We start from the raw sequence: 14465 nt of genomic DNA on the forward strand, positions 1-14465 counted from the left end.
AATCCATCACCCATGGAGTCTCAGGTGTGGCAATCATGTGCTTAAGCACCTCATAATCGAAGGTCATGCAGTTGATAGCAGTATCTGCCTGCTGATATGCCCAGGCATCATCAGTAATGTGTCGGCACTACAGTGCTTCTTTGATGGCAGCCTTAGTAATCATAATCTCTCTATCCCTCAGTTGGACTGAATCGAGATTGGCACGGAAGAAGTTGCAGTAGAACTCTTTGACCCATGAGATGTTTATCCTCTCCAGATCCCTGTCAACAAATTCCAAACCCAACTCTAGAATGCGGCCATTGACGGCGCGCCTTACATCATTTGGAAGTACCAACCTCTTCTCAACATTCAAATTTTTCTTCCGGTATTTGGGGAAGCGAAGCTCATAGTAGAGGTTGGGAAATTTGAGTGGGTCAGTGGATGAAAGCAGCTGATTTTCCTTATCCGTCTCATTCAGTGGATTTTTAGTATAATTAGCATATGGGGACGGGATAGAGATCTTAGAGTGCTTTCTTTTCTTAGAAGGAGTGGCTATGGCTTTCCCTTTGTCTGACATCCTGAAAAACAGAATTTACATAATATAAAAAGCTATCCAAATAATCAAGAAGCACTTATGACAATGCATATTTAGAAAGTGAGCAAATAAAGTAGAAATCATTGAATAAAAGCAACAAGGTTCAGAATTCAAAAGAATCTTCAAACCAAGAATTCAAACAACAATTGCACATTACTTGATTATTAAACCTAAGAAACACCATATCCAAAAGAATGATCAAAAGAGTTAAGTCAGAAATCAAAAGAGAAGTTAGTCGGTTAAACAAGTTAGAGTTAAAAATCAGTCTGGAAGTTAGTGATATGGTGGCTACCGGCTTAATTCAAAAGATATGCACATAGTAGGGGTGTAAGCATGTTCACAATCATGAAAAACATCGAGTCATTGATGATGAAATATGATAATGCTAAAAAACAACTCACGAGAAAGCAAGTCATCAATCAATGCAAATTATTAAAATTACATGAATTGGTGTTGGTGTGATCAAAATGTTAAAGAATGAATCAATCAAGAGATATTCAACACCAAATTCAATGAGCCATGAAAGTCACAAAGATTGATATAAGAATTGAAAAATTCATATGCCATGTGACCAAGGGAAATCTGGGTATGAAGGGTTCAAACCGTAGCGGTCATATGGGTAGAAGAAATCATCAATCTTGTGGAATAAGCAAATAGCTCAATTTCAAATGAAAATCAAGTTACTGGTCAATTTGGAAATTCATTAGTATCATTCAATGCACATAAGCAATCTAGCATGAATATAAGCAAAGAATATAATGATTATGACCAAACTTGTTTTTGAACAATTTCCAAAACTATTTTGGTAACAAAATCCCTTTGATACAAAAATCACCAAATAGGAGTTGCTATAACAAGTGAGTGTAATTCATGGTGTATGGTTAGGAAAAATCTGGCAGCAATTTGGCAGTAAGTTGGCTATTTCCCAAATTCAAACAGTCAAATTAACTTCCATATGAATGCATTAACAATGAAAAGTAGAGAAGACCATATATAAATGCATCAGAAGTAAGCAATTGAGCAGTGAGCATGAATAAGCTACAAGCAACCAACAGTAATGAACATTGAAGCAACATGCAACGTACAACATAAGCAGCTCAATGAAACAGAGCAGTTCCTCATAGCACAAAAATTCAAACACGTAATCATAAACGGAGCATTTATCAGACCTAGAATCCTCTAACCACATCCTAACTACCTAACATCAGATGTCTCTAACTATCCTAACAAACAAAATCATGTACTAACTAATTAAACTAACAAAAAGCTAAGAACAAAAATAAAACAGAGCAGAGGCAGGGTGAAACCTGGGAAGCAGAAATGGTTGCGGAAAAAGGGAAAGAAAGGAAGCAGTGGGAGTGATCAGCAGAGTCACTGCCTTGGAATTTGGTGACGAGAAAGCTCGCGCCGGTGATAATGGAGGTCGCGGCGGTCGGAGTTGTGGTCACCGTGAGAGGACAGAGGAGTGAGAGCGAGAAGGAAACGGCGAGAAGGAGAGGAAGAAAAAGAGAGGGGCGAGGCGGCGATGGCGGTGGTCGCAGGGTGGTTCGCCGGAGAGGAGAAGCAGAGAGAGATATTGGGGGAAGAAAAGAGGGTTGCGCGAATGCGCTATTTCCTTCACGAATTGAGGGTTAGTGATTTTGAATCCGCGCGAGCGTGCATGTTTCGCGTTCGCGCAGGCGAGTTGGGCTAGAGGCAGAAAGGAGGCCCAGAGTTGGCACAACTCTCAGGTCCTTGGCCTGGGTGATGCTGAAACGCATCGACGCGCGCGCGCTGTGCGCATTCGCGTTCATGGCTTGAGCTTATGGAATGGGCACGGAGGCGTGAATTACGCTGACGCATGGGCAGAGAAATAGGAAGGGGGCGCAGACGCGTGCATCATGCGCCCGCGTGGATTGAGACAAAGGGTTGGCCCAAAAGTGGCACAACTCTCTGGTCCTTGGCCCAGAAAGTTCAGAATGCGATTCTACGCGCGCGCGTAATGTGCGCTAGCGCGTGGAATCTTTCTTTCTTCTCCTCTCTCTTTTTTTTTGGAAGAGCTTAGTATCCTTTCAATCTCCTTCAAGGTCCTAAAGCAAGCTAAGATGTAAAATTGATACATACTTTGAGATAATGGGTATTTTTGAAATGAACTTAGAAAACTTGGAATCCAAGCAAAAACTCAATTTCAAAATATCATCCCATATTCAAGCATAGATTGTATAAAACACCTTAGCAATCAAAGTAAAATACATTTAAAAGGTATAGAAACTATATACAGTGGAACCCAATTCATTCATTCGTTATATCTACAAGAGAATGGAAAGAGTTTACCATGGTGGGGTGTCTCCCACCAAGCACTTTTGGTTTAAGTCCTTAAGTTGGACATTTGGGAGGCTCCTTGTCAAGGCGGTTTATGCTTGTATCCATCCTTGAACTTCCAAGAGTGCTTGTCCTTTAGTCGGTTGTCAGAATTTCCAACCATGTTCACCAAGCTTTGGTGAGGTTCCTTCCAAGATATGAGCTCCCAAAATTGACTTCCAGTACATGATCCAAGATCCCATATCTTATCTTCATACCCATCTTCTAGTTGATCCTCTCGGTTCTGTTCGGGTGATAAGAAAGTAGAATTCTCATGTGAGCACCAAACTATCCTCCTAGACCCATTCAATTGAGCATTACACCAATCCACGCTCTTCAGTTTCGAGCTTCCAACCATAATGAATCTAGACTTACAACGCCAACCACTAAATGTCCTCCTCTTACGCTTAATTCCAAAAAGCGCCCTAAGTTGGCCATCCGTCTGAAGTAAATCGTACTCGAGTGGAATAATGAAGCTGAGATTTAGAAGTTTTACCCACTCAAGCGAAGGATTGGATGACAAATTAGATGGAGGAATTCCCAAAGATCGTGATAAAGCATGTTCTACTCCCGTCCATCCCCTTTTTGAGGTTTCCACCACTTGATAAGATTCCTCAAGTTCAGGTTCTACTTCACCAATTTCTTCTATCTCTTTCCCATCACTCAAATCATATAGAGGAGGTTGAGCGAAATCTACCTCATCGTCAATTCCAAGCATAGCGGGGAAGGATTTTTCAAACTCACAAGGATCATATGTTGATTCGGAATCATCATAGATAGGAGGACTTGTTGCTTGGAACACTTCTTCCGCTTCTTCATTGGAATAGGGTTCAACAAGATCGTCAAGGGGATTAATCAATGTGGACAAAAAATCATTGATGATGAAATCCACTTCTTGATCAATTTCCTTTAGTTCCTCGTTTACTCCCGCAACATTACTCTTTTCTTTAGTATCCTTTTCATATTCCTTGAAAGAGGATTCTTCAACTTGAGATTCCTTTATATACTCAACATATCCTATACATCCAACCGCTACTTCCTTTGGTTCAATCATCTCTACCTTCTTATCCTGTTGTACTTTTTGCTTTGGTTCCTCTTCTTCACCTTGGAGTTTTAGGTCCATTTCCTCGCTAAGCTCCTCGGTTGCTTTTCCACATTCAACAATGGGGGTGCCTTGGTCGCACAAGCTTAGGCGGAATGAGATCATGTCACCAATGGTTTCTACCATGGTAGTCATTTTCGCTCTTAACTCTTCAAACTTGTTTTTGTCCTCCTCATGTCACCTTAAGAGATGAGATTCAAGATCTCTTACTTCTAGCATGGTGGCTTCATTGGGGGTTGGTGGTAAAAGAGAGGGTTCATCATTCAAGGGAAATGTGTTGTGGTTGGAAGGCGATTCATATTGGTAAAATTCTTGAGGTAGTGTGTATAGATCTTGTGGTTCAGGGAAGTATTGGTATTGGAACGGTGGTTCTAGATGTGATTCATATGGTGGTTGATATGGTGTGTATGAATTATGGTCATATAGAGTTGAATGGTGATGTGAGGCTTGTGAATGTGGTGTGTAACTATATTGAGGGATGGGATCATATGCATATGATGATTGTCGTTGACAACCACAATTAGGGTCATCACATACATTGGGTTGATACACATTAGAATCAGGATTATGCCCAAAGGGGTTCGTAGGAGGTTGTTGCCATGAAGGTTGTTCATAAGCTTGAAGTTCCTCCCATCCTTGATTCCCAAATTCTTGATGCATATCCTCATTGGAGCTTCCATCTCCTACAATATAGTTAAAACTACACTCATAGCAAAAGGGGTGAGAATCCATAGTGAAAGAGAGTATAAAAGAAAACAAGTATTACTAACAAACAAAGGAAACAAAATCCTAACTAGCAAAACAAACAAACAACCCAAATTCAAGATATTCACAATATGTAAAATAACCAATAACATAGCACCATTGTCATCCGCGGTAATGGCGCCATTAATTTGATGGAACGAGAATTGCTATCGGTCTAGAATTTCTCTTGTAGAAATTAGAACTTCGTTCTAAGCATAGCTCCAAACCAACAAACAACTCTCGCATCAAATTAAAATTTGGTTTTGTCACGAGTAACAAACCCCAAATAAGAATTAACCGGAGTATTTAGACTCCGGGTCGTCTCCCTAGGAATCACAATGAGGTGCTTGGTTATTGGCTATAAGGTGTGTTTTTGGGGTTTTTCGGAATGATAGACATGAAAATAATTGATAACGAAGATTAAATGACAAAGGGGTCTTGGCAAGGGTTGGTGGTCAAGGATCTCTATCCTAATCACTAACCACAATATGAGAATTGGCAAGGATCAACCCCACTAAGTTAACCCCTAACTAATAGTAGAGGAAAGTCAAGTGAGCTATGTCAATCCAAGTCCATAAGTCCTAACTCCTTACTAATTCAATTAGTTAGAGTTAGAGTTAATGGCTCCCAATCATCAATCACTTGGACATTAGCAACTCAAAAGTTCCTAAGTTACCTTCCCAAGCCAAGAACGTAAAATTCTACTGTAACATCCTTCCAAGCATTTTGTTAAACACTTGGAAGGCATAAAAGGAAAATACAACAAATAATAAGAATTGGTGAAATTTAATGAATAACAATTGTAAAGAAAATGAGATCACAACTCAATCCAACAACAAAAGAACATCAACCATTAAATTGTAATTAAGAAAATATCCAAATCCAACAAGAATTTATCATCACAGGAAAATAGTGAAAAAGGGAACTAACATGAAAACTATGAATGATTAAAACTAGGAGCATGAAATTGTAGATGAAAATAAAATGATAACATGAAATTAGAACTAGAATTAAAGTGAAATTAACCTAATCTTCCCTAATTCTAGAGAGAAGATGGAACTTCTCTCTCTAGAAAACTACACTACATGATGCTAATACTAACTAATGTTCTTTCCCCCTTTGCTTGGGTTTCAATTCTGCATGAAATACACTCAAAAACAAGCTAGAATTGGGCCTGGGTAGCTCAGAAATTGCCCCCAGTGATTTGCCCTTAAGTGAGTCACGTGCGAGTATCGGCGCGTATGCGCGCTTTGCGCTGGCGCGTCGATTGGCAAATCCTTCATTTGCGCGGGCGCGTCATGTTCGCGTGCACGTACCTACATGAACCTCTTCTACGCGTGCGCGCCTTGTGCGCGTGTGTGCCCCTTTGATGCAATTCCAATCTTTGTTTCTTCATGCATTCTCCTCCTTGTATGCTTTTCTCCTCATTTCTTCCATCCAATACTTTCCTTGTGATCCTGAAATCACTCAACAAAAACATCAAGGCATCGAATGGAATTAAAGTGAATTAAAATCACCAATTTAAGGCCTAAAAAGTATGTTTTTTACATTTAAGCACAATTTAAAGGAGAATTACAAAAAAATGCTATTTCATTGAATAAATATGGAAAAAGGCGAAAAAATTCCCCAAAATAAGCACAAGATAAATCACGAAATTGGGGTTTATCACTTTTCTCTTTCTTTTATTTTTTTGTTTTGATTCTTTCTCAAGGGAATTTCATTAATAGCAGACTTTGTAACAGCAGGCTAGTTCATACTTCAAGGAATCATGTTATTATGCAGCATTTATTTTATGAGCTATTCATTAAATCAAGCAAATACCACCACTAACTTTCATTCACATTTCTACAACATTAGACATTCACTTTCTATTTCAAACCTTTTCCTTTTTTTTCAAATAGCAAGGAAATAACACAAAATTCAAGCTAATGATGGATGACAAACATTATGCAGATCAGCATTCATGGCAAGCATTTCCACTTACAACTAAATGAACACTTTAGCCAGACATATAGGGATTCCCAATTTTTTAAAATATTTCTCAGCAACAGGGATTAGATGCAAATACAACCTATTGGGTTGCAGCTTTTCATTCTTCCTTCTGTTATGTCCCTTCAATTATTGGCTGTTTTCCTGCATAATCCTCAAAAGTTGCTTGCTTCTCAAGCCCTTAAGAAAATGGTTAGTATGCATGAATTGAGTATGGCTTTCAGACTTACTTTGGTGTGGGAACACCAAACTTAATTCCTTGCCAATGTTTCTGATGCAACAAGCTAACCATTTATGAATTCTTTTGTCTTTGCTAAAGGTTATAAAGCTAAACTAGAAACATGCAATGGTTAAATAGTTTGTCTGCTTGCTTAGAGCTAGTAAACCTTTATGCAGAAGATGAGAATATGTTTCGAATGAGATTTTTGGTGGAACACCAAACTTAGCATCCTTCATTCTTCCTTAAATTAAATTGTTTTGGTGTGCAATACCAAACTTAGCTCCTTGCATTACAGATACAACTAATTAACCTTTTTATTGAAATGGCTGGAAAGGAAAATTACCTCAGGTTGGGTTGCCTCCCAACAAGCGCTTCTTTATTGTCATTAGCTTGACATCGGGCCCTCATCAGGGTGGTTGATGACTGAGGTGTCTCAGCTTCTCTCCCCTCACTGTGAGCCTTCTTCCAGTGCCTTGATGTTCAATTTCTGCATGCTCCAATGAGAGTATCCTGCTGACAGTGTAGTAGTCCTCAGCTTGTTGGCTTGTCCCCAATTGTTGGTAGATTAACTGTACTTTATCTCCCTTTGAAAATACCTTAGTTGAGATCTTTTTGTTCTTCCACCCCTTTTGACCCTTTTTCTTGCTTTTCTTTCTTCTTTTTGGTGATCCATCTCCTTTGATAGTGGGCTGCGTTTCATTTTCTTCTTGCTTTCCCCCATCACTCTGTATAGTTTCATTCTCCTGCTGTTCTGCCTTGTTGCTTAATTCTTGCTTTGGAAGGGAGTTAATGAGTGTCTTGTTGGTTTCTTCCTTCCACTGCAAGTCCTCTCTGTTGATCTCCATGCATTCTTTCTTTTCATTATAGTGCTGTGTTTCTGGAAAAAAACTCAGAGTAAGGCTTTCATCATGCATTTTCAGGGTCAATTCCCCTTGTTCTACGTCTATAATAGCCCTTGCTATAGCCAAGAATGGTCTTCCTAGTATGATAGAATCACCTCTTTGTTGCTGACTTCCTCTTTCTCTGTTGGCTTTTTGTTGCTTTCCATAGGCTTCTTAGTTGCCTCTTTGTCATTCACCAAGGTTCTCCCACTCCTTAGCTGTATAGCTTTGCATTCTTCTTTAGAATTTGGAATGGTATCACTTGGGAGTGAGCTTGATGGTCTTTCAATTACAGCTTGCTTGGAAAGCTGTTCAATCTGCCTTTCTATGTTTCTTATGGAAGCTTCATTATTCCTGTTTGTGAGTTCTTGCTATTTCATCATTTTTTCCTTCAATATCTCCAAGTTGGAGATTCTCTGATAGTCTTGTAGGATTTGTTGTTGGTTGTGAGTTGTTGAGGGTGAATGATAGTTGTTTTGGTTGGTGGGTTGGTTATTGGATGGATAATGGTTGGAATTGGGGTAATTATTTTGGGGTTTTCTATATGAATTTTGGTTATTATTTTGCTGGTTGTAGTTCTGGTTATTTCTTGAGTTATTTTGGCTTGAATTCCTTTGCCATGGCTGCTAGTTCTGGTTGTGACTATCTCCCCATCTAAGGTTTGGGTGGTTCTTCCAAGATGGGTTATAAGTGTCACCATAGACCTCATTTTGTCCAGAACCTTGGTTGTGCATGTAATTCACTTGTTCTTGCTGTTGATCTTCACAAGCTTCTTCACTTTGCCCCCATGTGGTTGATGGTTGGCTTGTATTCACTCCTGTAACTTGGAGGCTATTAATTCTCTTGACCATTTGCTCAAATTGTTGCTGAATTTGCTGCTGCATCACTTTGTGTTGAGCTAGGATTGTGTCTACTCTTTCCAACTCTAGCACTCCTTTCCTTTGTGATGGTTGGCGCTGCCTTTGATGAGCAAAGAAATATTGGTTGTTAGCCACCATATCAATGAGATTTTGGGCCTCTTCTGCAGTCTTCATCAATTGTAAGGAGCCTCCTGCTGAGTGATCTGGTGCTTCTTGAGCCTTCAGAGTTAGTCCTTCATAAAAATTCTGAAGTATATCCCATTCATTGAACATTTTAGGTGGGCACTTTCTGGCCAGGTTCTTGTATCTCTCACAAGCCTCATAGAATAACTCTCTATCCATCTGAGTGAATGTTTGGACCTCTGGTTTGAGCCTGATGATTCTTTGGAGAGGATAGAATTTGGCTAAGAACTTGTTCAGTAGATTTTCCTAAGTGTTGATGTTATCTCTTGGAAATGATTCCAATCATTGAGTAGCTTTGTCTCTGAGGGAAAATGGAAATAGTAACAGCTTGTAAATATCAGGACGCACACCATTGGTTTTGACAGTGTCACAAATCCTTAGAAAAGTGGATAAGTGTTAGTTTGGATCTTCAAGTGGGCCTCCTCCGTAGGACCAGTTGTTTTGTACCAAAGTGATGAGTTGTGGCTTCAATTCAAAGTTATTTGCATTGACATTGGGAGTAAGGATGCTACTCCCACAATGCCTTGGATTCGCAAACGTGTAGGAAGCCAAAATTCTTCTCTGAAGTGGATTGTTATTGGCCACTCCTTCTGGTGGGTTAGAATGAGAAGGATTTCCTTCCATTTCTTGATATTTTTCCTCAGGAACTTCTTCACCAATGACTCCATTCCCTCTGGCTTCTCTTCTTATTCTCAAAGTTCTTTCGTCAAGATCACTAGAGTTAGGAACCTCTCTTCTTGCCTCTGTCATACAAACAAAACACAAGAAACACACAAACCAGAAAACTAGTAACACTTCACTCTATTGCTAGAGTGAGGTCTTTGTTAGCTTAAGCAAAAAAAAAATCAAACAGTTAGTGGGTTAGTCAAAGATTAAAGAAAAAGAAAAGAAAAGTACTTAATCTAGATCACCACCTTACTTAATCATTGTCAATCTAATTCAATCCCCAGCAACGGTGCTAAGAACTTGATGTGTGGAAAACGATCCAACACAAAACTCACTGGCAAGTGTACCGGGTCGCATCAAGTAGTAATTACTCACATGAGTGAGGTCGATCCTGCAGGGATTGAAGGATTGAGCAATTTTAGTTTATTGGTTGATTTAGTCAAGCAAACAAGTGTTAATTTGAGTGAATTGTATCCAACAGAAGCTAAATTGCATGAAATTTAAAGGGAGACAGATAATTGACTGTAAATTAAAGGGCAAAGAAAGTAGAGAAGCTGAATCTTAAATTGTAAGTAATATAAATGACAGAAGCTTAGATTGCAAGAAATGTAAATTGCTTGAATCATAAAGGGCTTTGAGAGCTGGGATTTCAGAAATTAAACAAGAGAAAGTAAATGACAATCAACAAAGAAGTAAAGGATGAATTAAAATACAGCAGATCTAAACAGAAAAGAAGAATTGCTTGAAGAAGCAAAACAGAAAGTAAATTCAGTTCAATTGCAATAACTAAAAAAGAAGTTGAAGATCTCAGGGGTTGAATGAGATTAAAGAACAAGTCTAGATCTCAATTCCTTTCTTGATCCAACAGAAAAGAACTGCAGAAGAAGTAGAGATGAAAATAGTAAAGGAAACTTAGATCCAAATCACAATTCTTTGAAATTATGCAGAAAGTAAACAAAGAGAGATCTCAGATCAAGAATGAAATAGAATTCCTTCAATTCTCAATCCAAGATTCAAAACAAAGAATGAAGAGTGTAGAAGTAAGAACAAAGAAGAAGAGAACTCAATTATCTCTTCCAATTCCCAAACCTAAAGCTCATAGCTCAAATTCCGCTCTCCAATGAAAATTAAAAGTGTCTAAAAATCCTAAAAGGTAAGAAAAGGTAAAAAGGTCGTCTCTAAATCAAACTAACTTCTATTTATACACTTTCTTTTTTTGGATTTTAGAATTTGGAGTGGGCTTTTTAATTTTGTGAAGATTTGAATTTAATTGGAATTTTGGTTGAATTTTGGCCCATGGGTTCCACTCCCAGGGCAATGATCGGTTGATGCCAAGAGCGCAGCATCCAAGCCTTGCTGGCCTTCCAAGTTTGCCTGACAAGCTCCTTTGGGTAGCATCAGTGTAGCGCTCGGTTGTTGGTGAGAACGTAGCATACATGTTGCTTGTGTATGTCAAATTGGGCGCTCCAAGCTCCCTTGGTCGTGTCAAGCATCGCACCAAACTCCCTTGGCGCTGCCTCCATTGCATGACAAGCTTGCTAGCGCTCAGTGAGTGGGAAGAGCGCAGCTCTCTTTGCTTGGGGTGAGGCTTCAGGTTCGAGCTCTGGTGGAAGCACTTCAGTGCCAACTTTGAGGAACAACCAATGGTAGCGCTCCCCCAGCTCCTTGGTTCGATCCTCAATGAATGCATTTCAGCCAATTTTTGCTTGTTTTCCTTGCAAGGAGTGCTTCTTCCTTCCTTAGGCACATGGGTTCGAACCTTGTGGCCTCCAATAACAAACATTTCACCTTGAATTAAATTGAAATAGAGCCCGATAAAGTTATTTGTGTTAACCGAGCGCTATTGCCTTTGCCTTGTTTCCTTGGCCTTGAGTAGTGCTGGGTTAAGTGAGAGAGCGCAGCTTCCTTGCCCCTTGCTTTCTTGGCTTTGAGTAGGGCTCTCATAGAGAGCGCTGAGCTCTTTGAGAGAGCGTTATAGCTTTTTTTCCTTGATGTGCCTTGCTTTTCTTCTTCCTTAGGCCACACTTTCCTCATTTCTTTCTTTTCTCACCTACAAGTAATCAAACAACCAATCAAAGTATCACCAAATTCACAAGGTTTACAAATCATTCAAAAACCAACTAATTTTAGCTTAAACCTCATGATTTTGTGTCAATTAAAGGATGGTTGATTGATTCAACAAAACCATGCAAATCCACTCCAAACCACTTACTTATAATGCAAGAAAGTGCATAAAACCTAATGAAACAAGTGAAAAATGCTTGAAAAGCTAGCATAAGATGACTTGTCATCACCTTGCTCATCAATGAACTAAATACCTTGGTTAGGCAGAAATTACCTCAGAAGAAACTGGATCCTGGAAAGTTCTTAATACCCTGCACCATAGGCACCATGACCTTTGAGAAAGCTCTATGTGACCTGGGGTCAGGTATAAACCTCATGCCACTATCTGTAATGGAGAAACTAGGGATCTTTGAGGTGCAAGCCGTAAGAATCTCACTAGAGATGACAGACAAATCCGTGAAATAGGGTTATGAACTTGTAGAGGATGTCTTAGTGAAGGTTGAAGGCCATTACATCCCTGTTGACTTCATAATCCTATATACTGGGAAGAAGGAGGATGAATCCATCATCCTTGGAAGACCCTTCCTAGCCACAGCAAGAGCTGTGATTAATGTGGACAGAGGAGAGTTAGTCCTTCAATTAAATAAAGACTACCTTGTGTTTAAGGCTCAAGGATCTCCCTCTGCAACCATGGAGAGGAAGCATGAAAAGCTTCTCTCAATACAGAGTCAACCAAAGCCCCCACATTCAAACTCTAAGTTTGGTGTTGGGAGGTCCCAAGCATGCTCTGTATATATGTGAAGCTCCATGAGAGCTCACTGTCAAGCTATTGACATTAAAGAAGCGCTTATTGGGAGGTAACCCAATTTTTATTTATCTATGTTAAATTTTCATTTCCCATTGTTATTTTATGTCTTTTTTTAGGTTTATGATCATGTGGAGTCACAAAAACAACTGCAAAAATCAAAGCAAATTCAAAAATAGCATTAAAAACAGCACACCCTGGAGGAGGAGCTTACTGGCATTTAAACGGCAGTAAGGGTAGCAGAATGGGCATTAAACGCCCAGTCTGGGACCATTCTGGGCGTTTAATGCCAGAAATGGGCACCAAACTGGCGTTTAAACGCCAGAAAGGGAAGAAAAACTGGCGTTTAACGCCAGAAATTGGCAGCAACCTGGCATTTAACGCCAGGAATGGGCAGTAACCTGGCGCTTAATGCCAAAATTAGCACTCAAAGGGCGTTTACACGCCAAGATGGTGCATGGATGAAAAAGTCTTGACACCTCAGGATCTGTGGACCCCACAGGATCCCCACCTACCTCAACTCACTCTCTCTCTTCTTCACACATTCCAATAACACTCTTCCCCAAATACCCTTCACCAATCACCTCCATCTCTCTTCTCCATCACATCTTCACCACTCACATCCACCGACTCTTCCCCAAAAATCCCACCTACCTCAACATTCAAATTCACATCCTTTTCCTCCCAAACCCAACCTCTAATACACGAACTGTACCCCTCTCTCTACTCCTATATAAACCCATCATCCCTCCTTCATTTTCACACATCATAAATACTTCTTTCCCCCTTGGCCGAACCACTCACACCTTTCCATCTCCTCTATTTTCTTCTTTTTCTCCTCCCTTCTTTCTTCTTTTGCTCGAGGATGAGCAAACCTTTTAATTTTGGTGTGGTAAAAGCGTTGCTTTTTATTTTCCATAACCATTTATGGCACCTAAGGCCAGAGAAACCTCTTGAAAGAGGAAAGGGAAGGCAAAAAGCTTCCACCTCCGAGTCATGGGAGATGAAAAGATTCATCTCAAATGTCCATCAAGACCACTTCTATAAAGTTGTGGCAAAGAAGAAGGTGATCCCTGAGGTCTCTTTCATGCTCAAAAGGAATGAGTATCCGGAGATCCGACATGAGATTCGAAAAAGAGGTTGGGAAGTTCTCACCAACACCATTCAACAATGCGGAATCTTAATGGTTCAAGAGTTCTATGCTAATGCATAGATCACCAAAAACCATGATCAAAGTGTGAACCCGAACCCAAAGAATTGGCTTAGGTTCCGGGGAAATACTTAGATTTCAGTCCGAAAAATGTAAGGTTGGCATTCAACTTGCCAATGATGTAAGGAGATGCACGCGCCTACACTAGAAAGGTCAACTTTGATCAAAGGTTGGACCAAGTCCTCATAGACATATGTGTGGAAGGAGCTTGACAAACCCCATTTTAAGAGTTTATCTTGTGCTAATTTCAAAGGGTTTATCAATGATATCACACACTTTCTGCATGAAAATATAAGGATTTGCATTCTTTTCCCAGTTTTGCCTCACAAAGGAAAACATGCTTATTTTGCACCAAAATAGACACATTTCTAGTCTCGCCTTAATGCCATTCGATACCGTGACTCGTGTGCTAAGTGATTTCAGGACATAGACTAGGAATGGACAGGAAAAGATAAGGAAGAAGGGTGCAAGGAAAGGAAGCATGAAAATTGAGCATTGGAGATTTCCGCATGGGCGCGTGCGCGCACATGGCGCGCCCGCGCGGATGAGAGTAATGTGAAGCCGAAGCTGAGAGCCAAGCCACGAGCCGGCTAGAGTAGCGGCCAAGCCAGGATCTTCATGGACGCGTACGCGTACACTCCGCTTCCGCGCAGACTCCAGAGCCGCATCCAGGGCGCGCACGCGTACCTTGCGCGTGCGCGCCGATGTTCGAAAATGATTTTTTTTAAAAGTCACATGACTTAGGCGTGGAGTTGGTTGGAGATCCCAACTTTGGAAGAGTGCTTTGGCGGGAAAAGACTTAAGAGGACCAAAGGGGCAAAGGTTGA

Source organism: Arachis duranensis, chromosome 2 (assembly GCF_000817695.3).
Source record: "Arachis duranensis cultivar V14167 chromosome 2, aradu.V14167.gnm2.J7QH, whole genome shotgun sequence".
NCBI classification, from domain to species: domain Eukaryota; kingdom Viridiplantae; phylum Streptophyta; class Magnoliopsida; order Fabales; family Fabaceae; genus Arachis; species Arachis duranensis.